The 26,734-nt window shown below is 39.2% G+C and overlaps 1 protein-coding gene across 1 annotated transcript in view; it reads right to left on the bottom strand.

Annotated features, from left to right (window-relative positions):
- EML6 (EMAP like 6) overlaps positions 1 to 26,734 on the bottom strand; it is a gene marked incomplete at its 5' end in the record, with an annotated part of 331,238 nt that overhangs the window by 228,657 nt on the left and 75,847 nt on the right. The window lies entirely within an intron of this gene.

The raw sequence follows: 26,734 nt of genomic DNA, 5'->3' as shown, positions 1-26,734 counted from the left end.
GGTGGCCACAAACCCCCAAAAAAAAACCCCCAAAAAAAAAAAAAAAAAAAAAAAAAGCCAATTCATCACCATCTCACAATAAAACAAATGCGAACATAACACCTTTGGGACTTGCCAATAATATGACTGAAATACCATTTTACAAATGTAAAACCAGCCAAATAACCACATACTCTGGTGAAAAATGTTTGATCATTTTACTAATGTCAAGATGCTGTATATTCCTCTGATCTGAGGTCTCTGCAGAGTAGCTATCAATGTTAGTCCTGCCCTGATGGGGCTCCAGGGGAGGTGGTCGTGGATGTTTATAGGATAGGTTTCATGGGATATTTCTTTATTCCTAGAGTACAGCCTCATGCCCAAATGTCCAACATATATCCAGGTGTTCCTCTCACAGGAAACGTGTTCATTCTGACACCCTTGTGGCTCTTGTCTGACCTGGGCCAGCCCTGACAGGGAGAGAAGTTAGGTTCAGGTGTATCTGTCAGGGGAGACACAGCAGAGGCAGGACAAGTTATGTGAAGTAACAGAAGCTGTGTATTACTTACAGATCTTGGAGAGAAGACAGCAGCATGCCCTGCAGGCCAGCTGCTAGTGGGAAGGCACCCAGGACATACACACTCAAACTGTGGTGGGAGTGAGAGAGAAAGACCTGCAGACCTACAAGCAATAGCCCTAGGCTTTCCTGAGGGGCCTGTGGGTTGGCTAGTTCAAAGAAAGCTCATGTAAGGAGGAGGAACTTATTTGGCTGGTGATGATCATTAGGTTTATTGTCATCAGCAGTTATGGGGAGTATTGGCTTGGGGTCTGTGGGATGAGGAACAAGCAGGTGCAGGAAACCCCCACACATTAGGGAAGGTGATTTTTTTTCAAATTATTTTATTTACTTTATTCATTGCCATTATTTTTCTGTTATTTTTTGAAGTTAACGAGAGAGAAGGAAAGTGAGAAAGCAAGCTGTCAGGTCCAGGACTCAAACTGCAGTCAGCCACGTGGGTGTCCAGCTGCCTCAACCACCATGCCACCTGCTGGCCCCAGGGGAGGTTTTAACTGAGCCAAAGGTGACAGGATTCACATGACTGGGTTTCAAATAATTTTCTTTGAGTCTAAAAATGGATGCTGCGGCAGCAACTATTGATATACTCAATTTATGACAAAGGACATTTGAACAAATTATTTAACAGGCTACCTTGCACAGATGAGATGAAACTTCTCCCTTTAAAATCTGATCTGATAGGCCTCAAGAAAGTCTCCCAAGCCAAAAGACATTCCAGACACACGAGTCAAAGTTCCCCATTAGCAAGATGCTTTATTGTTAAAGGTTGCATTCAATTCCGTAAGCACTTATTAATCACTGACTAACATCTACCATTTATAGATTAGTTACTATGTGCTACTTTACATACTATTTCATTAATCCTCAAAAACAATCAATGAAATAGACATACTTATCCCGCTTTACAGATAAGACTGCTGAGGCTCAGAGAGGTGAGGGAAGGTGCCCAGGTCACACAGTGACAGAGCCAGGATTCAGACTCAGGTCTGCACAACTTCAGCGTATTTTCACAGCTCAGTCTTCCTCTGGTTCCCCTCTAAAATATAAATACTCTTGAAATTCTTGTAAAAACATGACACATAGGTACAAATAAAGTTTTCTCTCTCCCAGCTCAGACAAATGTCCTTTATCATAAATTCAGTATATTGAATTCTACTTTGTTGTGAGCATTTGGTCAGTTGAAGCACTGTCAATCCCAACCCCCTCTATCCCCAGTCTACATTGCAGGACCCCCTGGAGCCCTGCTGAGCCTCCTTAGGCAGTACCTGCCTTACGTGGCGACCTCAGTGGGTTCACTTGAGGCATTTATCTTTCCAGGCTTCTTGAGTTCCACCTCCACCTGCCCCATTCTTTCCACATCCATGATCGGAGTCTGATCTTAGTTGGGAGGTCAAATAAAAACGTAAAGCCAAAAAGAAAATTGGTTATGAACCAAAGTATAGCAATATTTTATAAACTTGGAAACCAACATAAGGTCAACTTACATATGTTTCACTTGGTCAGTTTAAACTTGGAGAACCTGTGGAAATGCAGTTTGAAGGGAGGGAAGAACATGACATTTGGCCTCTCAGCTTTAGAGACGAGTTGTCTTTTTTTTTTTTTAACTATAGGGCACGTGCGCTCCCCAGACAGAGAGAGAGACAGAGAGACAGAAAGCGAGAAATCACCCTCCAGGGAGGATGGCCACACCGCAATCCCTTCTCCTCTATTCTCGTCTCAGGATCTTGGGCACACACGCACACGCGCCCAGCATGAGTTTAAGCTGGGTCCGGGACTCGAACTACGGTCGACTACATGGGAATCCAGCGACATAGCCATTACGCTAACTGCTAGTCCTGAGACCAGTTGTCTTAACAAAGCCTCTGGATTTAATATGGAAGCTTGAGCAACTGAGAGTGGTCTAACTGTTCCATTTCTTCACTGAAATTCAGACTCCATGGTGTCCTACAGTATTTTCCAGAAACTCCTTGGTAAAATGGAGAGGAATGTGTGTTGTGGGTTCTATCTCGTGTGAACTGTTCACCTAATCCCTGACTACATCCTGAGAGACAACAGCACATTCTTCACCACAACACACTGAAGGGCAAGCAGTGGGCGCAGTAGTAGCACCTAAGTACTGCAGGGATGCCACATGGCTGAGTACTGTTCTTGGCTGTGTGGCTCTGGCTCTCCCAGAGAGCCTGTAAATGTCCCAATACCCTTTAATAAGTTACTTTACTGCTTATACTACCTAGACCACTTGCTGTCAAGAATTCTGAGACCTTAGTACAGGGCATTCTCTGCTATCCTGGAGTGCTTAAGAAAAAGGAAGCTGGGGCCAACAGATGGTGTAGTGATTACATTGCTAGACTCACACATGGCCAACTGTGGTTCGAGTCCCAGACCTGGTGGCTTAAAACTTATGCGGTGTGTGTTTGCCCAAGATCCAGGGAGAATGGAGAAGGGATAGCGATGTGGCCATCCCCCTGGGGGATGATTCCTCACTTTCCCTCTATCTCCACCCCCCCACTCTCCCCGAGAACTCATGTGCCCTAAGGCAAAAACTTGAAAAAAAAAAAAAAGAAAAAAGAAAAAGAAAGAAAAGAAAAAGGAAGCTGGGGCCAGCAAGTGGTGCAGAGATTAAGGCAGCTGGACTCCACATGGCCACTTGACTTGAGCAGTTCAAGTCCTGAACCCAGCAGCTTGAAAAACATACCAGGCATCTGTGCGTGCATGATGAAAATCCCTAAAGAATGGAGAAGGGATTGTGGCTTGGCTAATTCCCCAGGGGAGGGAAGTGATTTCTCCCTTTCCCACTTTTGGTCTCTCTCCAAGAGTGCACGTGCCCTAGAGCAAAGGAAAGGAAAGGAAAGGAAAGGAAAGGAAAGGAAAGGAAGGGGGAGGGGAGGGGGAGGGAGAGGGGGAGGGGAAAGGAAAAGATAAAGGAAGCTATGGGCTGCTTCCATGGCCTGGTGGTTAAGGGGCCAGATCCCATATGCTGACATCTTATAAAACAATCTGGGCATGTGTGCATGCACAAAATCCCAACAGGATGGTGAAATGGAGAAGAAAGAATTCTACCACAGGGGGATAAACGGGTTGTCCCTCTGTCCCACTGTCTCTCTGGCAAGTGCACATTTCCTTTGGCAAAAAGAGATAAAAAAAAAAGGGACAGGGAGCTAAGAAAGGCTGGAACCAGACTTCAGGAGGGAGCAGCCCTCCTTGAAGGCAGAATAGAGAGAAATCTCCTAGGGAAAGGAGATTGCCAGGGAAGAAGCCATGAGGTCCAGTCAATTCATCCTCTCCACTGTCATACCTTGGACATCTCGAATTGATTACACTAGAAAGCTCTCTAAAATGGATCCTTTCCTTTACCCAAGCACTCTGGACAGCCACTCCACCTCATCTTTGTCTGACCCATACTCTAAATTATAAGAAAAAAAAAAAAATACCTGGTGTTAGCAAAGTAGGGTATGCATAGATAGCCACTATTGCTGGAAAAGTAAAATACTATTATACAATACTTTTAGAAATACATATGATAATATGTAGCAAAAGCTTTATTGACATTTAAGCTTTTACTTAGTAATTTTATTCATGAGTATTTATCTTAATTCAACAAAGAATGATAGACAATAAAGTTAACTGTTTTCTAAATGATTTAAAAGTTTACAACTACATTAATTTATGAAATTAAGAAAACAGCTTAATAAATTATTAAATATGAACAGGTTACAACAGTTATGTAGATATTTAAAGTAATAATTATGTTATAATGTGGATTTACCTATATAAATATTCAAGAAAACAGCAGGATGCAAAATAGCATGTACAGTCTCCTTGCAACTATATTATGATATACACCTATAAGGATGGTATTATGCAAAAATAAAAATGAGCTACTTTTAGGGTGGTGAAAATACGAATGATTTAAATTTTATTTTAAAAAGGTCTTATCTTCTGCAAAATATTTCCTTTAAAAATAAAAAAAACAAGCCTTTGGCTGGTTCTGTGGCACAGCAGTAATATTCTACTCAAGAGAAACCAGATCCCACATGACAACCGAGTTTGAATCCCTCACCCAGTCATTTGGCGACATGACAGACAAGCACGCGAGTGCCCAAGATCCAACAAGCTGAAAAGACTGGAGGAAAGGGAGCCAGAGTGATAGATCCTGTGGAAGATGCTTCTCTCTCTAACACTCTCTGTCTTGTGTATTCATGTACACACACTATCATGAATAAAGGAAAACAAATTTTTTTTAATCAAGCTCCAAAATTTTTCAGTGCATATAATCAACCCTCAATTCAGCATAACTACAGCTAAATATATGGCCATTTCATTCTGTGCAATGCTAGATATTCACATTTGACTAAGCTTTTAAAATTAGAATGGGGAAAGGGCATGTCTCTATTTCATCTCCTTATCTAGTTAGATAAGCTCCTAAAATATAATTTTGCTCTAGATATGGAATGGAAAGGGCTTTTAAAAGCTGGGTATAGGGGGCCAACAGGTGGCATGGTGGTTAGGGCTCTGGACTCCCACATGGTCTACTACAACAGTCCCAGACCTGGGGGCTCGATTTCTCACTTTCCCTCTCTATCTCTGGTCAAATTGAAAAACAATATTAGTAACAAATAAAATTAAATAAATAAAATAAATAATTCTTTTTAAAAAGTATTTAATGAAAAGCTGTGTACAGGGCCAGCAGTTGGCATAGTGGTTCATATACTGAACTTTCACATGGCCAACCACGGCTTGAATTCAAAATCTGATGACTTGAAAATCATACCAGATGTGTATGCATGCATGCTCAATATTACAGGATGAGAATGGAGGAGAAAGGATTACAATGTGACCATCCACTTTGAGGGGGGGTGGTTTCTCACTTTCCCTCTGGCTGTCTCTCTCTGTCTCTCTGGCAAGTGCACACACTCTATGGCAAAAATCTTAAGAAAAAAAAAAGCTGTGTACAAATTGACTATATGGTAATACAGAAAACCGTTTGTGATATTCAGAAGATTATTTAAAACATTAGCAAGTTAAAGGGGAGATTTAAAAGCCTAAATTAAAAATCTAGCTTGGAATTTGCTTGTAATGTAATACAGTGTTTCATTACGTACGTACAATATCCATAACAATAAGAAAGAAATATGCGTGTACATCAATTGCCTTGGAATAGTAATAATTTATTGTTTCATAAGACAAGACATGAGGTCAGTAAGTGACATTTCCCAAGTACTGTAATAAACCATTTTCCATGTAGGATGTGATATAGTAACAACGTGACTCTTATTAGGTAGTATTTACTGACTAACACAATATAGGCATGCATACATACATATATTAACTTCCTTACCATGTACAATAATCCACAGGGACAAAACTAATGGTCACTGACAGCAATAAAAACAGCTAATAATTTACTGGGCTCTTGCTATGCACTAGATGGATGCTAAGCCCTTTATACTAATAATTTAATTTAATTTAATTTAATCATCCCACCCCCCCAAGTCAGGTGCTGACCTCATCAGCTCCTTACTAATAAGACACGTGGACCTCATCATGGGCTACACAGTAGACAGGTGGTGATGAAGGTCTGAAACCCAACATTCCCATTGGTGGGCATTCTGGCCTTCAGTCAAGGAGTAAGAGGCTTATAAAGTGGAGATGGCTGTGGGATGAGCAATGAATGAAAGTAAGAATGCCAAAGCTTGCTTTATTTATTTATTTATTTAGTTATTATTTTTTATTTTTTTATAGAGATTTTTGCTATAGGGCTTGTGTACTCACTGGAGAGAGAGAGAGATAAACAGAAAGTGAGAAATCACCCCCCAGGAGGATGGTCATGCCACAATCCTTTCTCCTCCATTCTCCTCTCAGGATTTTGGGCACACATGCATTCACACATGCCCAATATAAGTTTCAAGTGACTGTGGTCGAACCACAATTGACCATATGGGGGCCCACATGGTACCCTAACCACTATGCCACCTGTTGGCCCCAGAATACCAAAGCGTCTTGAAGAGGATATGAACTTCAACTTTTGCAAAGAAAAATTCAAATTCATCCAGTAGCATTAATTACAACCCTTACTATTTGATTAGATACCTTCATTATATTCATTACAAAAAGAGCTGAGAACCTGAAAAAGCATTCAGAATACCAATGTAATTAATAAATCTTCAATGTTTATGCCTTAGTTGCACTCCAGAAGCAAGAAGAACAGTGTCTAAGAAATTAAGACTAAGGCTTTGAATTTGATAAAGGAAATATCAAATTTTAAGCTTAATTTAGGAAAATCATTTTTTTTGAGTTTCCTAAGAAATTCTCCTAATATTTCTAAATATTATGTTAATTAGTTTAAATGTTCATTTTATCATACTTCTCAATACATACTAACTTGAATTTTAAAACAAAATATTTCATAAGACAAAAAAATGAAATTTTATAAATTTAAAAAATTTGTTTACCATTAGACAAAGATCAAGAAAAGTAACTAACCAACAAATAAGGTTAAAATGGAGGAAATTTTAACATTTGAAATAAAACTTAACATTAAGTACAGAAAGATAATTATGAAGCAATGGAGAAATGTAAAGTGTAACTTGGTGAGAGCACATATTTATTTAAAATATTTTATTAAGCTATGCCCAATTTTCTATATAATATAGAATGCAATTTGGTTGGCATAAGACATAAACATTTTTGTTGCATGCACTGTTACTAAAAGTAACAAAGATAACTCAATATTAATAAACTTTTTATTTAAAAATATACTTGTAGGGCTGGCCCTGTAGTGCAGTGATTAAGTGTGGAGCATCAGGAGCCAGATCCCACATGGCTGACAGCAATCTGAATCCCAGTTCCAGCAGCCTGTAAAACACCAGACACACATGTATGCTAGCCTAAAATCCTGAGAAGATGGAGAAATGGAAAAAAAAAGATCGTGGCATAACCATACCCCACTGCGGGGTTCTGTCTTCTCTCTCTCCCTGGTGAGCACATGTGCCCTCTGTCAATAAGAAAAAATGTATTTGTAAATTTATGCATGCACTTCATTATGAGACTTGTATACTTTTTAGTATTAGATATAAGCTTTAAAACATATTTAGAATTCTCTAATTTCAACAATTTATCAGACTGTCTATACACAATTATAATCCACAATTTTCAGCCAGGTGAAGTAGAGGGAACCTTTTGTATTTGGCAAGTATTCCAAACACTTAGTTTAAGTACAGTGGTAATATTTTCTTTTCTTTTTTTGTTTTAAATTTATTTTATACATCCACTCACTATACTTCATTACTACTTGTAAAACGAATTTACCCAACATGAATACACCACACCAATCCACTTGAAGATACCATACACCTTAACATCAACAGATAATCATCCATTTCTGTGTCCCATAAATGTCTCTATTTTTCTCCTTGATTCCCTTCCTCTCACTCTCCCCCTTCTCCACAGTGGTAATATTTTAATTCTTATGTGAGGATGGAAATATTTCCCATTTCATAGTCATAAGCGACATCTTCTCACCTCAACCACATTTTCCCAAAATCTACCATCCCCTTGCCACAAGGGGACTGAACAGAGTGTGAATGGATAGTGGCTCAGTGCAAACCCATCATCGCTACCAGAAAACTCTCTCAGCACATGTGCCAGTCCCGCCACTCACTAGCTGTGTGTCCTTGGACAAAATACTTGCCCTTTCTATGTCCTATGTTTAAAGTAGGGACAAAGGCCAGCAGACCACATGGAGGTTAACGCAGCTGGATCACACACGGCCAGCTGAGTGGTTCCAGTCTTGAACCCATGGCTTGAAAAAATACACCAAGAGAATGTGCATGTGTGCCCAAAATCCTGAGAGGAGAATGGAAGATAAGGGACTACAGTGTGGCCATCCCCCGGGGGGTGATTTCTCACTTTCTTTTTCTCTCCATCTGTCTCTGTACAGCAAGCATACATGCTCTATAGCAAAAACTAAAAAATCAATGATTAATTACTAGGTAAGTAAAAATAAAATAGGGATAATAATAGGTATATACAGTTAGGTTTTGGCAATCATTCTCAGAGCAATGCAGGCATATATTAAGTACTTAATAAAGGTAAAGCTGCTATTTTGATTCTTCAGCAGTACAATACATTCTTATGTATGGAAAGTTGTATATTAATATTACCTTTTTAAGTTTTACATACAAATCCATGATAGCAGAGCTAATAACTCCTTTTTAGAGCCCAAAGAATTATAAACATGGGAATTAAACCTTCACAATTAAGTAGCAGGTCAAATGTTTAAAGGCAAGAATGAACTTTCTATCATACTAAGGTAACAATTCCAGCACTCACAAAATTCAAGTGATTATTCATGTAAAAAAAATGTAATAAAACATCTTTTTCTTTTTTTTTTTTTTTTTTTTTGAGAGGTCTTTTCATTCTAGGCATATGTGCTCACCAGACAGACAGAAAGAGACATAGAGACAGAAAGTGAGAAATCACCTCCCAGGGGGATGGTCATGCCGCAATCCCTTCTCCTCCATTCTCCTCTTGGGATCTTGGGCACGCACGCACACGCGTCCGGCGTGAGTTTTAAGCCACCGGGTCCGGGACGCGAACTGCAGTCGACTACGTGGGAGTCCAGCGACATAGCCGTTACGCCAACTACTGGTCCCAAAACATCTTATTCTTAAGTACCATCCTTTTACCATGTTTCTATGAAAATACCTTATTCAGGTTATCATTCTATATTTACAACCAGGTTACAAAAATTCCACAGAAAACTCTGAAGTATATCTCTGATGTTTCCCTTAGAAATAAAAAATTTTATACCTCATCTTAGAGAATGATATAATCACTTTGTATTTAATTTTTTTTAACTTTGAATTCTCCTACAGATCTTCAATATTATAGTTTCCTTAATTGCTGGAGGAAATGAATATAGGCTAGAGGAAGAAATAAGGGTTTTTTTTTTTTAAAGAATTATTTTATTTAACTTTATTTATTTTAATTTGACCAGAAAGGTAGAGAGAGAGAGAAAGCGAGCCGCCAGCTCTAGGACTCGATCCACTGTTAGACATGTGGGAGTCCAACACCCTTTACCACCACGCCACCTGCTGGCCCTGAAATAAGGGGCTTTGCTAACCATCCACTGTACCTCTTTAGAAAGCAAGCACATGGAAAGTAGACCTTTCAGTTAGAGAGTCCGTTATTCACATGTAACTAGTTCCCAATAATTGTATTAAAATCTGCTGCTATTTTGAAGGCAGTAGAGATTTGCTATAGATAAATCATATTATAAAATAATCAATTCTTGGATTTTAGGATAGTAGACCTTTGAGTTAGAGAGTCCGTTATTTTCCTAGACAGTCAATCGTCTATCTGTGCAAGTCTAAAGCTATAAACATCATTTTTGCTAATGTATTCTAAAAGTAAGAGAGAGTAAATTGTTCTGGTTTTTGAACTTTTGAACAACCTAGTCTAGCAAATTTTTTAGACTTACATAAGATTACAAACTGAAGATAGTTTTTACCATATATAATAAAATATTTCTAATTACATCTCTATAGTATTATACTACTTGAATAAAAAAGCATTTAGTTGTATTATTTGTAGTAGTAAAAAATGATAAACCACCATCTCTCATTTGGTTAAATGATGTGTTAGCATCAGCATAGAAAAATGTCTGTAAGGCTATGCACCCAGTGAATAAAAATGACCTTTGGAAAGCAGAATTACAAGGGGAGGGAAGTGTCTCCTTCCGCAGTGTATGTTTCTGTATTATTGGAAGGTTTTACAACCATCCTGTTCCATTTTTCAAACTTGGTAAAGCTCTCCTTTCCTTCCTCATTCCTTTCCTGTCTCCCTCTTTTCCTTTGCTCCTTTCTAAGGACATTTTAAAAGAATATGCTATGCCATGTCAGATAGGGCTGAGAGAAACAGATGTCAAAAACCTTAGATTCTCTTCTCCAGTTCTACCACTGACAAGTTCATGACACTGTCACCAAAAGGGTTTTCCTTCCTGTTGGCTCTCTTATTAAATATATTCTTAGATCTTATTAGTATTGTACTCGAGGAAATCAAATTCCAAAGATCCATCATTTCTCAGGTAAAAGTACAAACTACTATTCATATTATCATGAAGAGTGAAAAGAATCTTTTAAATACTTAATACATATCAATTGTACTCTTTCTAAGAATGTATTTCTAATATATTTTACTTCTTTCTCTTCCATAATAAAGTAAATATGTGGGAGCCGGCTTAGTAAATGCCTTCGGCTTCTTGCATAGAGTGATCAAATGGCTGAGATCATAATCGTTTGGAAAAGTGGCTGACTTCAGGGCATAAGAATTAAAGTTCTGCCCCGATTTGGGAGGAGGATAGAATTTCCTTATCCCAGACAGAAAAGTCTTCTCCCTCTCTCTTCCTCTCAGTCTTTCTTTCCTCCTTCCTATATATTTAACACTAATTTCAGAGCCTTGTTTAGGATTTCTTCTTCTTTCTTTTCTTTCTTTCTCTCTCCCTCTCTCTCTCTCTCTTTCTTTCTCCTGCCAGAGTACCTACACTCACTAGAGAGAGACAGAGAGGGCCAGAAAGAAAGCACCTTCCATGAGGAATCGTCACACCGCAATTCCTACTTCTCCATCTCTCCCTCCTTTCGGGATTTTGGGTATGCATGCGATATACCTGGCATATTTCTCAACCCTCCAGGTCCATGACTTGAACTGTGAGGTTGGCCATTTGGGATCCAGTTGCCTAATCTACTGGAGCCAGCCCCAGAGCCTTCTTTAGTAATAAATTTTGACACTTACTAAGCTTTACAGGAATCATATACAAATCTTTCACCTATAATCTTAAACTGATTTTATCTCATTTTCTTTTGAGAATTAACTCTGGATTTGGATACTCTGACATAATCCTAAACAGACAGGAAAGAACTCTTATCCCAACTGGTCTAAATGACCCCAAACACGTGGATAGAAAATGGAAAGCCAAGTCAATATTTCTACTCTTTGAGTGTTTAGGTGACAAATGCCTAAATTATCTTTTGAGTTAAACATTTTTTCTTTACTTTTTTTCCTGGACAAGTTTAGATTTGAAAACAAAACTACTGGTATTTATTCACATGTAACTAGTTCCCAATAATTGTATTAAAATCTGCTATTTTGAAGGCACTAGAGATTTGCTATAGATAAATCATATTATAAAATAATCAATTCTTGGATTTTAGGACAGTGTCTTTACCAAAGAGAACAAGGGTACTTTCAAACAAACTCTAATTATTATCATGTCACTGGAAAAGTCATGATGCATTTTTTCATAGAGAAATACACCATGACTTTTCTGATGACCTGGTATATTTCATGCCACGCTTGGAAATACACAAGCATGTTAAGGCTCTTCCTGCTTCTGGAATCACAGAGCTGATCAGATATTTCTTCACTCTGGGTGGGGAAAGGATTCTTGCACTGGATGGAACTCATGATTCCTGTCTCTTCCACACAGCCAATCACAACACACAGAAGCTAAACGAGACCCTAAGGACATGCCAAGATGATAATTATGCTCCCCATCACCAAAGCTTTTTCTGATAGGCAAGTTTACATTAGTCTTGTTTCATTCAAAATTAAATATTGAGGAACAGTGCTAATGTGTGGCATATCTATAAGACAGAAAACAAAGGACTCAAATTTACATGGAATCTGAAGCAAAAAAATCTGTAACAACACATGGACACCATAGCATGGCAGAAATGTGCTGCTCAAGAGAAGTTGGATCCCACATAGAAATCATGGTTCAAATCCCCAGCCTGGTCAGTCTGAACCATGCTAGGCACATGCATGAGTGTCCAAGATCCGACATGGAGGAGGAAAGGAATTGTGGTGTGAACAGATCCTACAGAGAGTGTTCATCTCCCTCTCTCTTATTTTTTCTAACATGCACATGCATGTACTCTATCTTGAATAAAGAAAATAAATTTTACTGGGCCTAAGAGTTCAAGCTGAGTCAAACAAATACAAGATGCAGAAGATACAACACACAGGACTGAACCTGAAGTCATCAGGATACTCAGTTAAATGGCCTGCAGAATAGCTGACTCCTCTCCATCACGCCCCCCACCAGAACTCCTCCATCCACACTAGAAATGATTAGCTGTCAGAGAAAAGGCATCTGGCTCCATGCGAAACCTTAAGATTTACACTGAATTAAGTATTCACTGTATATGCTGAGGTAAAAAGAAGCAGGTCAGAGTCTGTGGTTACTCGGGCCTCACAGAGAGAGGATGGAGGTGGGCAACGAAGCTGTCAAGAGCTGTCCTTACTTTGGCAATTATCATGAAGTAAAACAGAACCCAGTGAATTAGATAATCAAACAACTACAACAAAGTAGATTTGATGAATAAGACCAAGGGTGTTTTTTTGTTTTTGTTTTTAAGTTTTTGCCATAGCACATGTGTGCAGAGAAAGGAAGAGAGAGAGGGAAAGTGAGAAATCACCCTCCCCAGTGGGGGGAGGGGGGAGCTGGCCACAATCCCTGCTCTTTCATTCTCCTCTCAGGATTCGGATACTCATGTACACACACCCAGAATGATTTTCAAGTCACTGGGTCTGGGACTCAAACCATGGTGTCAGCCATGTGGGACCTAGTGCCTTAACCACCATGCCACCTGCTGGCCCCAAACCAAAGGTTGGTTGGTGTGTTTATTTTTTAAAGAGAGATATTTTCTACAGGGCACATGCACTCACCAGAGAGACAGAGACACAGAAACCAAGTAATCACATACTAGGAGGGAGAACTATGCCAAAATGCCTTCTCCTCTATTCTCCTCTCGGGATCTTGGGCATGTAAGTACATGCCCCAGGTGTGAGTTTTAAGTCACTGAGCCTGGGACTCAAACTGTGATAGTCTACGGGAGAGTCCAGCAACGTAACCATTATGCCATCTGCTGGTCTCCTAAAGTGTTTTTTAAAAATAACAATAAAGTAGATGAGACTTTGAGAAGTTTGATTAAGATAAATGAAAGAAAACACATTAGGAAAAATATATGAGAATTTAGGAGCCTACTACTTATATTTAAAATATAGATCAAATGAAAGCTCTTCCAGAAAATAAAAGTATAGAAATGGACTCAAGAAAAGAAAAATAATTGACTAGAACAAGAATCAAAATCTATGAAGACAGTCAAACTTCTACACCACGTGACAGTATTAAGCCCAGATAGTTTTATAGGCAATTTCTACCAAACCTAGATTAACTGGGATTCTTATGTTATGTAAATTGTTCCAGAATGCAGAAATATATAGACAGCATCCAAATCCCTCCATGAGGCTGGTATAACTACAATAACATTTATGGCTATCAAGCTAAATAAAGACAACAACAAATGTCATTCTAAATTAAATACATAATAGCAAATTGAATCTTAAGACTAGTTTATTAAAAAGAATTGTATATTATGCCCAAGTAAGGTTGCTATAGTTATACAGGAGAGTTTAATATTAGAAACTATTTTTTAAGTATTTACAAGTATTCCATTCAAAGAGAAAATTATGTAACCTCTACTGTACCTTTTGTTGAAATGGTCTTTAGTTGTAGATATACAATCCATGAAGCAGGATACCTGACTGGCTTAGCTTTCACTGTAGTCCCAGAAACTAGCACATTTACTACTTCACTCACAAGAATTTGCTGAGTGCCTGCTCAGTGGCACTTAGTGGCAGGTACTCCTTTAGGGATACAGCAGTAAGCAAAAACCAAGTCCCTGCTCTCTCAGATCCTACAGTGTGGTTAGATCAACAATGAACAACAAACAAACAAATGCACAGATTCAGGAAGTAATAGGAGCTATGAATAAAAATAGTGAGGGAGAAAGGGAGTGACAGGTGGTGCTACTGTAGATAAAGGTGTCACAGAAGGGCTCTGAGGAGATCATGGGAGCACTGAAATATCAATAAAGTGAGAGAGTGAGTGAGCCAAGGCCAAGTCTAAGCCGGGAGCTTTTTAGGTACAGGGAAGGACAAGTGTGGAAGTCCTGAGTCAGATACTTGCTTGGTCTGTCTGAGGAATGGCAAAGACACTAGTGTGGTTGGAACAAAGGGACTGGGGCAGAAAAGAGGTCAGAAACGTGGCTAGGGACCGAAACATGCAGAGCCTGGCAAATGATGGTAAGGACTTTGAATTTCACTTGGCAGCTATTGGAGAGTAGAGAATAAAGAGTGAGAAGACTGACTTAAAAAATTAAACACTATTCTGGCTGCTATAAGCAATAGACATAGAGAAGGCAAACCAGAGATACCAGTTAGGACGCCACTGCAGAGACACAGGTGAGAATGCTGATTTGCATTGAAGTGAATAAACTCACCTGCAAAAGCATGTGCTCATTAAGTATTTGTTTAATAAATTATTATTTCATTTCTTCTTTCTTATTTAAGAATTATTTTATTTATTCATTATTATTACTTTTTCACATGATATTACTTTTTTTCACAGATCTGGCCTGGAGGCTTGAACCACAGTCGGCCATGTGGGAATTCCAGCCCCTTAACCACCACACCACCTGACTCCGAATTATTTCATTTCTTGATCTTATTTTTTTCAGGAAATTTTGATGGGACAATAGAAGTAGTGAATATTAATGACAGAGTTTATATACATAAAGCATTTTCTTTATTTCCACTTTGGTGAAAACCAAAGACAAAAGCAATGTCAATGCTCTCATTTCTAATGTAAATCATTAGAAGAGGGCTCAACTAAACATCAACCCACACACAGTAGAAGTTAAATCATTTGCAACACAACATTTCCTAAATTTGATCATTAGATCAGGGATGGCCAATTCTTTAATTCCCACAAGGTGCTCTGGGAGGAAAACATCCTGTAAAAAAACACTTTGGGAAATGCTAATACCACATCTAAGACTGACTGGGTGCTTAACATAAACCAGGTCCTCTTGCAAAAACCCTTTATGTGTTGTTTTATTTGATCCTCACAATAACCCTAGAGTGTAGTGGGGCAGACACTAGTGCTCCCATTCTCTCTATAATAGATGCTGAGATGTGACACCCAGAACCTTTTCCCACCGATGACTTGTTGGCCCATTTGCTGGTATTGCTATCAGCTCAAGGCTTCTGGCTGTTAGTCTCTTCAGGAGTCACTTCAACTGCCAAGAGCTGCCAGGAGGAAGGGAATAGTGGTCATCCCCAGTTATCCCTGCCCCAGACTTAGGCCCCTTCCCACAGAGGCTATTCCTAATGACTGACCACTGTAGGAATTAAGTGTTACCAAACCACAGTAGGTACAGACTGGGAACAGTTGCTCACTGCCAGATAAATCAAACTTTAACCCACAAGGTTTGTCTTGGAGGAAGGATTTATTAAGTGTGACATTATCTGTGAGTCTGAAAGCAGGTTTCCTCAAAAAACTATCTTCCCATTGTGTTTGGGGGATAGGCTTTTATAGGGAAACAATTCCTACTCTAGTCTTCAATTAAGTCCATGTATGCAAATGAAGGATTGAAACTTGTATAGCTCTGATTGGCCAATTCAAGTAGCAGTACCATTGGTTCATTATTGAAACTCATACTGTACTGACTGGTCACTCTCCTGCACCTCCCTCCCTCCCTACAGTGTGGGTCAACCTCAGCTTTCCCTGTGCATGTGTCCTTTAAGCAAATCCACAAGACAACAGCCCCAGGTCTCTCCCATCCAGGTTATTTCTGGGTTTATAAAAGGTCTGGCCAGGGCCAGTAAGTGGAGTGGTGGTTAAGGCACTGGAATCCCACATGGCCGACTTCAGTTGGGGTTCCAGACCTGGTAGCTTGCTTTCTCTCTCTCTCCCCCTGGTGAGCACACATGCCCTAAAGCAAAACTAAATAATAATAATAAATTCATTTTTAAAAAAGGCTTGGGTACCATAGCTCCAGAGCAACCTATGATACCTGCTGAAGCTGTCATGATCTATAATACATCATCTGGCCTTCCTCTGCCCTCCCTTCCACTACCACTGAGCCAATGACATCCTGCAAGCTGAACTTTGTCTCAGAGCTTGCGTCCTGAGGAACTCAACCTGTGATGGATAGACGTTTCGCTTCTTTCTCAAAAATACACCGCCTATATGTTAGCCGAGTATGAGAATAAATGCCAAGAGTAATGATTACATATTTCCCAGCTTCGCTTGGAGTCAGTTGAGTGTGATCATGCAATCGAGCTCTGACCAGTAGGATGAAAACAGAAGTCACATGTGCAACTTCCAAGAAGTGTTCTTAGCAGGAGAAAAGGTGCCCTTCTCAGTGCCCCGCCTCCTTCCTGCTTGGGGGAATGCAGACATGAAAGCCTGAGAGAGAGAAGCCATCATTTTGGAAAGAACAAAGCAGCAAGCAAAAAAGAAGCTTTGCACCAATCTGCTAGGGGACACTTTATACTTAATCCTGTGAAGTAGGTAATATCGTCCTATTTGACAAATGAAGAAAGTGACTGAGTTTAAGGGCATGCCCAAAGTCAACCCAATGGTAAGAACTAGACCTAAATTCAGATCTAACTCCAAAATTTATGCTTTCATGAAAACTAAACTGCCTCTGGGGAAAAAAGTTCAATAGTAATTTTGCTTAAAAGAACAAATTATCCATCTGTCCTGAGCACAGAATAAAAAGATATAGATGTTCAAATAAATTGTACAAATTTTAAGTTAACTGTAGGAAAGAAGTTCCCGGCTATAAACATTGTAGATTAAAGAAGAACAGAGATATGGCTCCTTCCCAGGAGATCTGAGATTAGTCAAGGTAAACTGGAAGTAATTACCCGTTGATGTTTTGCTTAGAGATATAGATGTCGGCAATTGATAAGCTCATACATCTTTTAGGCTGACAATTTCTGAAAATGAGCAGTGCCTTTTCCTGTCCTGAGTGATAAGGGATGGAAGAAAGTGCAGCCTTCAAGTACAATCTGCTGAGACAGGGAGGAAGGGAATAGTGGTCGTCCCCAGCTACCCTTGCTCACTGTTGGCCCAGGAGAGGAAGGCTAGCCTAGGCTCGGCTGTGTACCTGACAGGAGCAGTGTGACAGCCTGGCCTGGAAAGCTGACAGAGAGGGGGCACAAGATGTACTCAGGGAAGGCAGTTCTGAGACACATCTGAGGAATCTTGTCCTCCCAGCTGCAGGACACATATTGAACTTTATGCTAAGTGGTGCTTTCCCAGCCTCAAGGACTAAGGGCACTTACTGTAGTCCTGGTTTCTCCTGAGATAAAATATTTCTTCTCGGGTAGCCAGGAGCCTGCAGGGTTAATACCTCAGGGGAGGTACATAGCCTCCAGCTGGACAGCTAGCTTGCCAGGCTACTCACATGCTGACCATTCCTGAAGCAGCTCATCTAGGATTACGGAGGGGCTCACTACTCTCTTGAGCATCTGGGTCTTTGCCGCCAAGATTCAGCCACCTTCTACAGGTGGACAGCAGAACAAGCCAGTGTTGTCCAGCCCTGGGCCTCACCAACATTCAAGCTTTCTGGTCACTGAGCCAACAAAATGCTGAAAAGCACCTGGTGCCAAGACCTGCCCAAATGTAACACCTGGTTAAATTAACCCAGAAGAGCACACATGGTCTCTGCCGATGTCAACACCCTCATGGACCAGCAGTCATAGCTGCAGCGGTTCTGAGTGAGGACAGCAGGCAGTGGGGGGAACCACGGCATCTGAAGTCCAGCACACCTGGGTGTGAAGCCCAACCCTGTGGCCAGCTAGGTGACCATGCACAAATCTCTTGACCACTCCCATCTTGAAGAGTTAGCTGTGTGAATGATACTGCCCACACAGTGGAGCTGCTATTGTGAGCCGTAGAAAGGAGTGTACACAGACAGCTAGCACATGGTAGGCATTCCGTCAATGTTCTCTATTTTTATTAACAAGAATGGAGCCTCGGTTTAGAGGAAGTTTTATTTTAGAATGAAATGATCAAATCTTCTTACAGCTTAAACTACACAGTTGATACTGAATTATTTCCACACTATTTAACTTGCCCAAAATGTTTTTATAATTTTCAATCCCTGGTTCAGCATGGTGAAATCCATCCTGTTCACATCTCTTATTATCTGTTTCCTCCTTGTCCAAACTACCCAGATGCAATTAGTCACCTCTCCATCCCTAGTCTCTTGCATCACTAATCAAGTCACTATAATATAGCTTGGTTTTATGTGTAGCTGTTTCTCCCATTAGATTGGAAGTACTTTGGTGACAAGAATAATGAGCTAGTTATCCTTAAACCTAATTGCCTAGCACACTGTCTGGCACAGAGTAGGAATTCCATACATATTTGGTAAAACTGTGCCACTAAACATTGTGGCTTCCGTGGGTTTCTTGAAAACCACTCTCAGATCATAATCCTGATGGCAGCTGTGATCCTAGAGCATAACGCATTTCAGAGACTAGTCAGTGCCAGCACATTTGACCAGAGAAAGTCTCATTTTAATGAGAAACTATCCATTCAGTTTGTATAGCCCACAGGTTCCTAGGTTCCTAGTTAACACTGTGTAGGAGAGACCCCATTTTTTTATTACAAATCTGAAATTAATTCAATTCTCAGCTCTGCTTGCCTAGCGAATTTAATTTTAATCCTCTTCTTGAAGAGTTAGCATAAATGAAACTATCAGAGTAGAAAAATAGGCTGCAGTTTTGCTGCCTAGAATACAGTCATTTTATACCTCAAAGAAATTGTATCGACACTACATCAAGAGATTACTGGACAACCGTGAACAAAAGCTACAACCCCAACTATGTATGTGTACACACACGTACATATGTATATACAAACACACATATGACAGCTCCATTACACAGAAGGCATTTTGTAGCAGACATTCTGAAAAAGGCATTAGCAGAACTCATTTTCACATAAGGTATCCCACATCCAGAAATTCCCTGCATCTGCCTTCGTTATGCAGTAAGCAGCAGAATGCAGTTGATGAACCACTAATGCAGACCATTCGAGGCAGACAAACCATATGTAATTTAAAGACTGGTTTTGGAATAACTGCAGATGGGGTAGAGGGTATCTATGATAATGTATCCATTTTGGTATGAGTGAGAAATAAGTTATTTGGGGCATTACAGGTGATATGGTGACTCAGGATGACAATACAGGCATAATGAGAAAAAACTGGAACAGAATTATCATTATCAAGGGACTCAATCTGGCCATCCTGGTTAAAGGCTTTAGGGATGAATCTGATGAGAAAGTAGTAAGCCTAAACTGTAATTACAACTGCATAAATTTGCAACATGCCATTAACAATAACTGCACAGTAAGTTACATAAATTGGATGACAAGACTCTTCCATCCTGATGCCTCCACTGGCTCAGGATTTATGCAGCTGCCCCTTTGATACCTTCATGTGGGGATGTAAGAGACATCTTAAACCTAATGAGGTCAAAACACAGCCTTTGCTCTTGCCTTGTCCCCACCCCCACTTCAAACCTGCTCCTCTCCTAGTCTTTCCATCTCAGTTGTGGCATGGTCATTCACATCATGAAGATGGTAACTACAGCCACAAATCTGAGACTGTGGATAGGGAAGAGTCCTAAGGCAATTCAACACCAAGCAGCAAAGCAGAGAAGCATTCAGAAAAGGAAAGAAGCAACTCTGCAAAGAGGGGAGAAGCTGGAAGTTTGTGGACTCATAGACGTAAGAAGGAATGACCAGGGTGTGCAGGTGGCCCAGTAGGTGGCATGGTAGTTGAAGCGCTGGAAACTCACATGGCTGACCACAGTTCAAGTCCCAGATCTGGCAGCGTGCTTTTTCTCTTTCTCTCTCTCTCTCTCTCTCTCTCTCTCTCTCTCTCTCTCTCTCTCTCTCTCTCTCTCTCTCTCTCTCTCTCTCTCTCTCTCTCTCTCTCTCTCTCTCTCTCTCTCTCTCTCTCTCTCTCTCTCTCTCTCTCTCTCTCTCTCTCTCTCTCTCTCTCTCTCTCTCTCTCTCTCTCTCTCTCTCTCTCTCTCTCTCTCTCTCTCTCTCTCTCTCTCTCTCTCTCTCTCTCTCTCTCTCTCTCTCTCTCTCTCTCTCTCTCTCTCTCTCTCTCTCTCTCTCTCTCTCTCTCTCTCTCTCTCTCTCTCTCTCTCTCTCTCTCTCTCTCTCTCTCTCTCTCTCTCTCTCTCTCTCTCTCTCTCTCTCTCTCTCTCTCTCTCTCTCTCTCTCTCTCTCTCTCTCTCTCTCTCTCTCTCTCTCTCTCTCTCTCTCTCTCTCTCTCTCTCTCTCTCTCTCTGTGTGTGTGTGTGTGTGTGTCTTTCCCTGGTCAAATTAAAAAGTAATAATAATAAATAAAACTATTCTTTAAAAATAAAAAAAGGAATGACCAATTGTATCGAACAAAAGCAGAGATATGATTACTCCTGGATTTGTGATGTGGAGGTTATAAATGGCATTAGCAAGAACAGATTTGGTGCAGCAGTGGCAAGAGAAGCCCACCTGGAGACTGAGAGTAAGAGGTAAGAAATGGAAAGGACAGATACTAGACAAGTGTGGAATTAAGAAATGGAGCAGTCTGAGTTCTGGTGCTAACAGGCTCCCAAAGAATCACTTCAGATTCCCTTAGAGAAACCAAAGGGCAAGAAAGCAATGAGATGACTCAGCTGGATCAGGCCAGATGCAGCCGAGTTCATGGCCATGTCACCCAGCAGGAACGAGGAACCATGGAACAGAACAGGAAGTAAGTGGCCCCAAGAGTACTGGTGTCAACCTTCAGAGTGACCACAGAGCAGACAGTCCTAGTCTACAGCCATCTCTCAGAGCAATTACTAAGGACTCTCCAAGTGCCTCAGTTGGATGATAAGTTACATTCCTACACTATATAGTTCACCATCTCTTTACTCAATGCTGGAAAAGCTCCATTATCACCTAGGTAAAGTCAAGATTACTATTTAAGTTAGAAAACTGCCCAAGACTGGTCCAGGGCAAGAACTCAAGGGCAAATATCCAAGTATATGGGTAAACTATCAATTTACTTAGGATACAGCCAAGTAAAGGGCTTTGTTAGATCATTCCACAGAATGCAAGATTATCTATATTCTGTCAAGTATTGAATTCTAAATTATAGCATAAGAATTTGACAGTTCATATAAATCATAGTATATCAATAAGTGATATATTTTGAAAAAAGCCTATAAATATCTACATCAAATTGTTTATAGTAGCTTCCCAGAGTCCTGTGGGAGAGAGAAAAGAGGGAGGAACCAGTCAAAGTTTCAGTTACGCAAGATGAGTAAAGATCTACTGTACAGCATGGTTCCCACAGTTACCAAGACTATAGTGAATTAAAAATTCACTAAGAGGGCAGATATTATCTGAATTGCTCTTATCATGATTATAATTATAATAATAAAAAGACAGGAGGAAACTGATGGAGGTGATAAATATTTATTGCACTAAGTGTGGTGATGGTTTCACAGGTGTATACTTATCTCCAAACTCATCAAGCTATATACTTTAAATACGTACAGCTTTTTGTATGTCAATCATACAAAATGCTTTAAAAATTTTGTTTATAGTGGGTACCCTTAGGAAATGAGAGTTTGAGTGGACTGGGGAAAGACTGTTATTTATTATTTTATACACTTCTATAGTTTTAAATGTTTACTTTTATGGTGAGTATTTACTACTTTTATAATGCAATTTCTAAAATTGATTTAAATATACCTATCTATTTATCCAAAACAAGAATACATCACAGATCAGGTGCATTGTATTAAAATCTCCTGCTCCAGGGTGTCCCTATAGCAGCCAACACTACTGGCTCTGGCAGATAAGTTGAAGTGAAACCAGATGTCCTCTGCAGCATCCCTGTGGCAATATTCAAGCTTAGAATTACTGCAAAGTCTTCTGATGTCACTACTAATGCATCGAAGCCTCCTGACACCCCACCAGGTGCACACCGCAGTCAAACTGGCTCATATAAATCTTTGCCTGTTTATTTACAAAGTCTCATCACATTCTAGTGTTTCAACCAACTCATCTGTACATTTTTTTTGAAGTTTTTGCCTTAGGGGGCATGTGTTCACCAGAGAGACAGAGACAGTGAGAGGGAAAATGAGAAATCACCCCCACCAGGGGATGGCTACACAACAATCCCTTCTCCTCCACCCTGCCTCCCCATCTTAAGCACATACATACATGTACCGGTGTGAGTTACAAGCCATGGAGTCCGAGACTCAAACTGAGGGGCTGGCCATGTGGGAGTCCAGCAACATAACCATTACACCATCTGCTGGCCCCTGTACTTTTGATTATTGTATTTTGATTAAATAAGTTGTCTTCTAACTTCTTGGATAGCATATTTTGTAGCTGCCCAGCTTTCAGTTTAAAGCTGAAACCCACCAAACCTAGGTCTTATGTAGGATCATCATTATGTAGATATATATATACATAAAGTACTTTGATATGAACTGATAGAGTTGAATTTAGAATTTTTGGTGTAATTTTTATCTATATAGAAGTTAAAATCCTATTTGTTTCCTTAAAAAAAGAATAATTATGAGTAGAACCAACTGTATATGAGCATATATGTTAAACTAGACAAGTTTTAGACCTATCAGAATCCTTAGCAATGATAAATGAGAAAACAGACTTAGAAGAGACAGTGGCTTGCCCAAGATCATTCAGAAAGCTGATTGTCCATTCAGATTGGACTAGAATCTGATCCTCAATATCTCTGCCATGTTGCTATCAACAGAATAAATTGTCACAGATACTCGCCAGAATGATAATTATGCAAATTCATTACACAAAGATAGAATATAATCTATTTAATGTAAATAAACTGTTAACAAGTGTTCTCATCACTGTGTTGCCTGCCACCCTAAAAACTGCACAGAAAGTCAATTCAAAATTCATTTGCTCACACTGTGGAAGAAAAATAGCAGAGGGGACAAACTAGGGAAGGTCCTTGCACGCAATCTTTGAGAAGCCATATCTGTCAGTAAGTTCTAGCAATAGAGTGCCAAAACAATGCCAAATCATTTTGATTCTCTGACAGTTGCTGAATCTGTTTAATTAAAAATTAAGTACAGAGTCAGCCCATGACCCGATGGTTAAGGGAACTAGATCCCTCATGACTGACTACACAGTGGGAATCCCAGACTCAGTGGCTTGAAAAACATACTAGATGTGTGCACAAGACTGCAGGCCCAAAATTCTGATAGAATGGAGAAATGGAGAAGAAGAGATTACAGCAACATGACCACATTCCCACAGGGAGAGGTGCTTTCTCTCCTTCTCTCTCTGTCTCTCTTTGGCAAATGTGCCCACTAGTAATACATAAATAAATAAAAATAAGTACATAAATGAGTGGCATCTCTGAGATCAGCTAAGACTGAAACAAAATGTTTTCATTATTCTTAAGGACCAATAAATAAATCATCAGAAACAAAATTGTCTTTCTGAGCTATCAGAATTATAATGAAAACTGAAACAGGATATCACCAATCAGAAAGTAGTCTTGGAACAGGGTCCCATCTGTAATGTTACATTTCAGGAAATCCATACCTGAATGAATGTGGAAAGACTAACTTAGAAAACAATTCCACAATCTCTATAAATCCTAAAAATCATTACCCAGAATGTGAGCTCATGCAGATGTTTACAAGTGAAATTTAAAATTAATTTAAAAGTATTTCTTTTGATATTCTTTCAAAAGTTAAAGCTACTACAATTACATATGTGCATATAGATATATATGTACATATACACATATACATGGTCCTCTTTTCATGTGATGTAATTGCAGGTCCACTCAGGCCTGGTATATATATATGTGTGTGTGTGTGTGTATGCATGTATGTATTTATATATGTATATGTATATACATGTCCTCTTTTCATGTTATATAATTACAGGTCCTCTCAGTTCGGTATAACGGATACATATTATGCCATTATACTGAACTGAACTGAAATATATAGTAGAAATTTTTTTAAATCTCTATGCAAACTATTTTCTTAGACTGGAGACTAAAAGTACAGCTTGGGTGCTATTTGGTCTTGATAAGAATACCTACATACATACTACTTATTTCTACCTAGAGGAATCTGCTTATCACCACATAATAAAACTACGAAGCTATCTCTGTTGACCCATAAGAATCTCATTTTTTTCTTCCTAGCTGTAGGTTCTCCTTCATTTATACTGCATCTTAAACAGATTAGAGATTGTCAAACTGTCACAGTAATACTGAGTAATTGTGTTTATATTACATGAGTTAATGTCATAACAACAATGTCAAAACAGTATTCAGGAAGCTTCAAAGAAACAGTGAGACAGCAAATAGATGCTCTATGAAACCTCACTCAGGGGAGTAATTTCAACAAAAAAATTCTATATTAATAGGTTTTTTTTCCCTAAAATGATATGAAAACAGGCTATTCGCTTAGTGACATTTAATATATATGGTGCTACTTTTGGCTGCAATTGCAAAGAAAGGGTCATAGGTGATCTGTCTATCATAGAAAGCATTGATTATGAAGTTATTTATTATGGAAAATAAATATTTACTGCACAAATTGAATAAGACATATACTAACAGAATTAGAACAGAACTCTGAAGCTAAACAATGGACATATATATTCAAAATAATCAAAATCTAATTTGACAAGCTTTGTGTTAATAATTTATTAGTACATGAATCATTGGTTGATGCTCAAACTCTTGGGTCAAAGTTTAACAAGAAACAGGTAATTACATAGTCAAAGTATCTTCCCACAAAATTCTTACTAATTACAAAGGGGAAAAAATACAGTATCTGCACTTTATAGTGCAGCTATCTGACAGATGCTACCTAAACCAAAGTTAATATTAACAGTAATAGAACGAATTAATATCACGTGCCTGATATAATTTACTGAAAGAATACTTCACTTCTATGACATTCCTGCAAAAACTGTATATGCTAAATCCAGAGGAAACATCAGAGACCCAAATTGAGAGTCATTCTACAAAATAACTTGTCTTCCAGATCATGAAATACATGGAAGAACTGAGGAAATGTTCTAGATTGTAAAAGAACAAAGATTTGATAAATAAGTCTAACATGTGATCTAAGATTTTCTTTTAGTAGGACATTACTGGGACAAATGTCAAAATATTGATCAGGTCTATAGATCAGGTAACAGTAATGTTTAAATTTCATTTTAGAATTATTTATTCAATTTTATTTATTATTATTATTTAAATTTGCTGTAGGGCACATGTGCTCACCAGAGAGAGAAAGAGAGAGAGGAGGAAAGTGAGAAAGCAAGCCAGTCTGGGACTTGAACTGTGGTGGACCCTGTGAGAATCCAGGGCCTCAACCACCATGCCACCTGCTGGTCCCAATGTTTAAATGTTAACTGATTTTGAAAACTGTACTGTGGTTATACAAAAGAATGCTCTTGGTTTTAGGAACTACACATTGAAGTACCTAGGGGAGAAATTAGGTCAGCAACTTACTCTAAAATAGCTCAAGGAAAAAGCATATATCTATTTACGTACTTATGTATATGCATGGATGGATGAATGGATGAATGAATGGATATACACATAAGGAGGTAAGCAGACAATGGCTAGATGAAGAAAAGGAAGAAGAGACAGAGGGTGAAGAGGTGAAAGTAACAGGTAAAAAGGGAGAGAATGAGAGAGAACATTAAAGCAAATATTGCAAAATATTACATTTGAGGATCTGGACGAAGTGTATATTGTTATTCTTCATACTAGTCTTGGAACCTTCCTGAAAATCTGAAATTATTTCAAAAGCAGAAGTTTATATTAAAAAAAAAAAAAGTGCAGAGAACTAGCCTCATAATGCAATGGTTGGGCACTGTGCACTGGGAGCCAGACTCCATGTAGCCAGCCATGGACTGAGCTCTGTCCTGGTGACTTGAAAAACATGCTAAGAGTGTATGCATGCATGATCCAAATCCTGATGGAATGGAAAAATAAAGGAGAGGTCACTGCTGTGTGACCATGTCCCATTATGGAGTGATTTCTTCTTCCCGCTCTGTCTCCGGTAAGCCCAAGTACCTCTAGCAATAAAAAAAGAGTATGTACATAAGGAATGGTTAAAGTATTTACTTAAAACTAAAAATTATATAGACTATTAGGTACCTATTATGTGATAGAGATAGTACTATGTACTGTAGGAACTAAAGAAGAACGTATGAAATTTTTTTGCCCTTACACTTGTAGGGAA

The sequence above is a fragment of the Tupaia chinensis genome, unplaced genomic scaffold (genome assembly GCF_000334495.1).
Source record: "Tupaia chinensis unplaced genomic scaffold, TupChi_1.0 Scaffold000622_1, whole genome shotgun sequence".
In the NCBI taxonomy this organism is placed as follows: Eukaryota; Metazoa; Chordata; class Mammalia; order Scandentia; family Tupaiidae; genus Tupaia; species Tupaia belangeri.
This window is presented reverse-complemented; position numbering and strand designations above follow the sequence as displayed.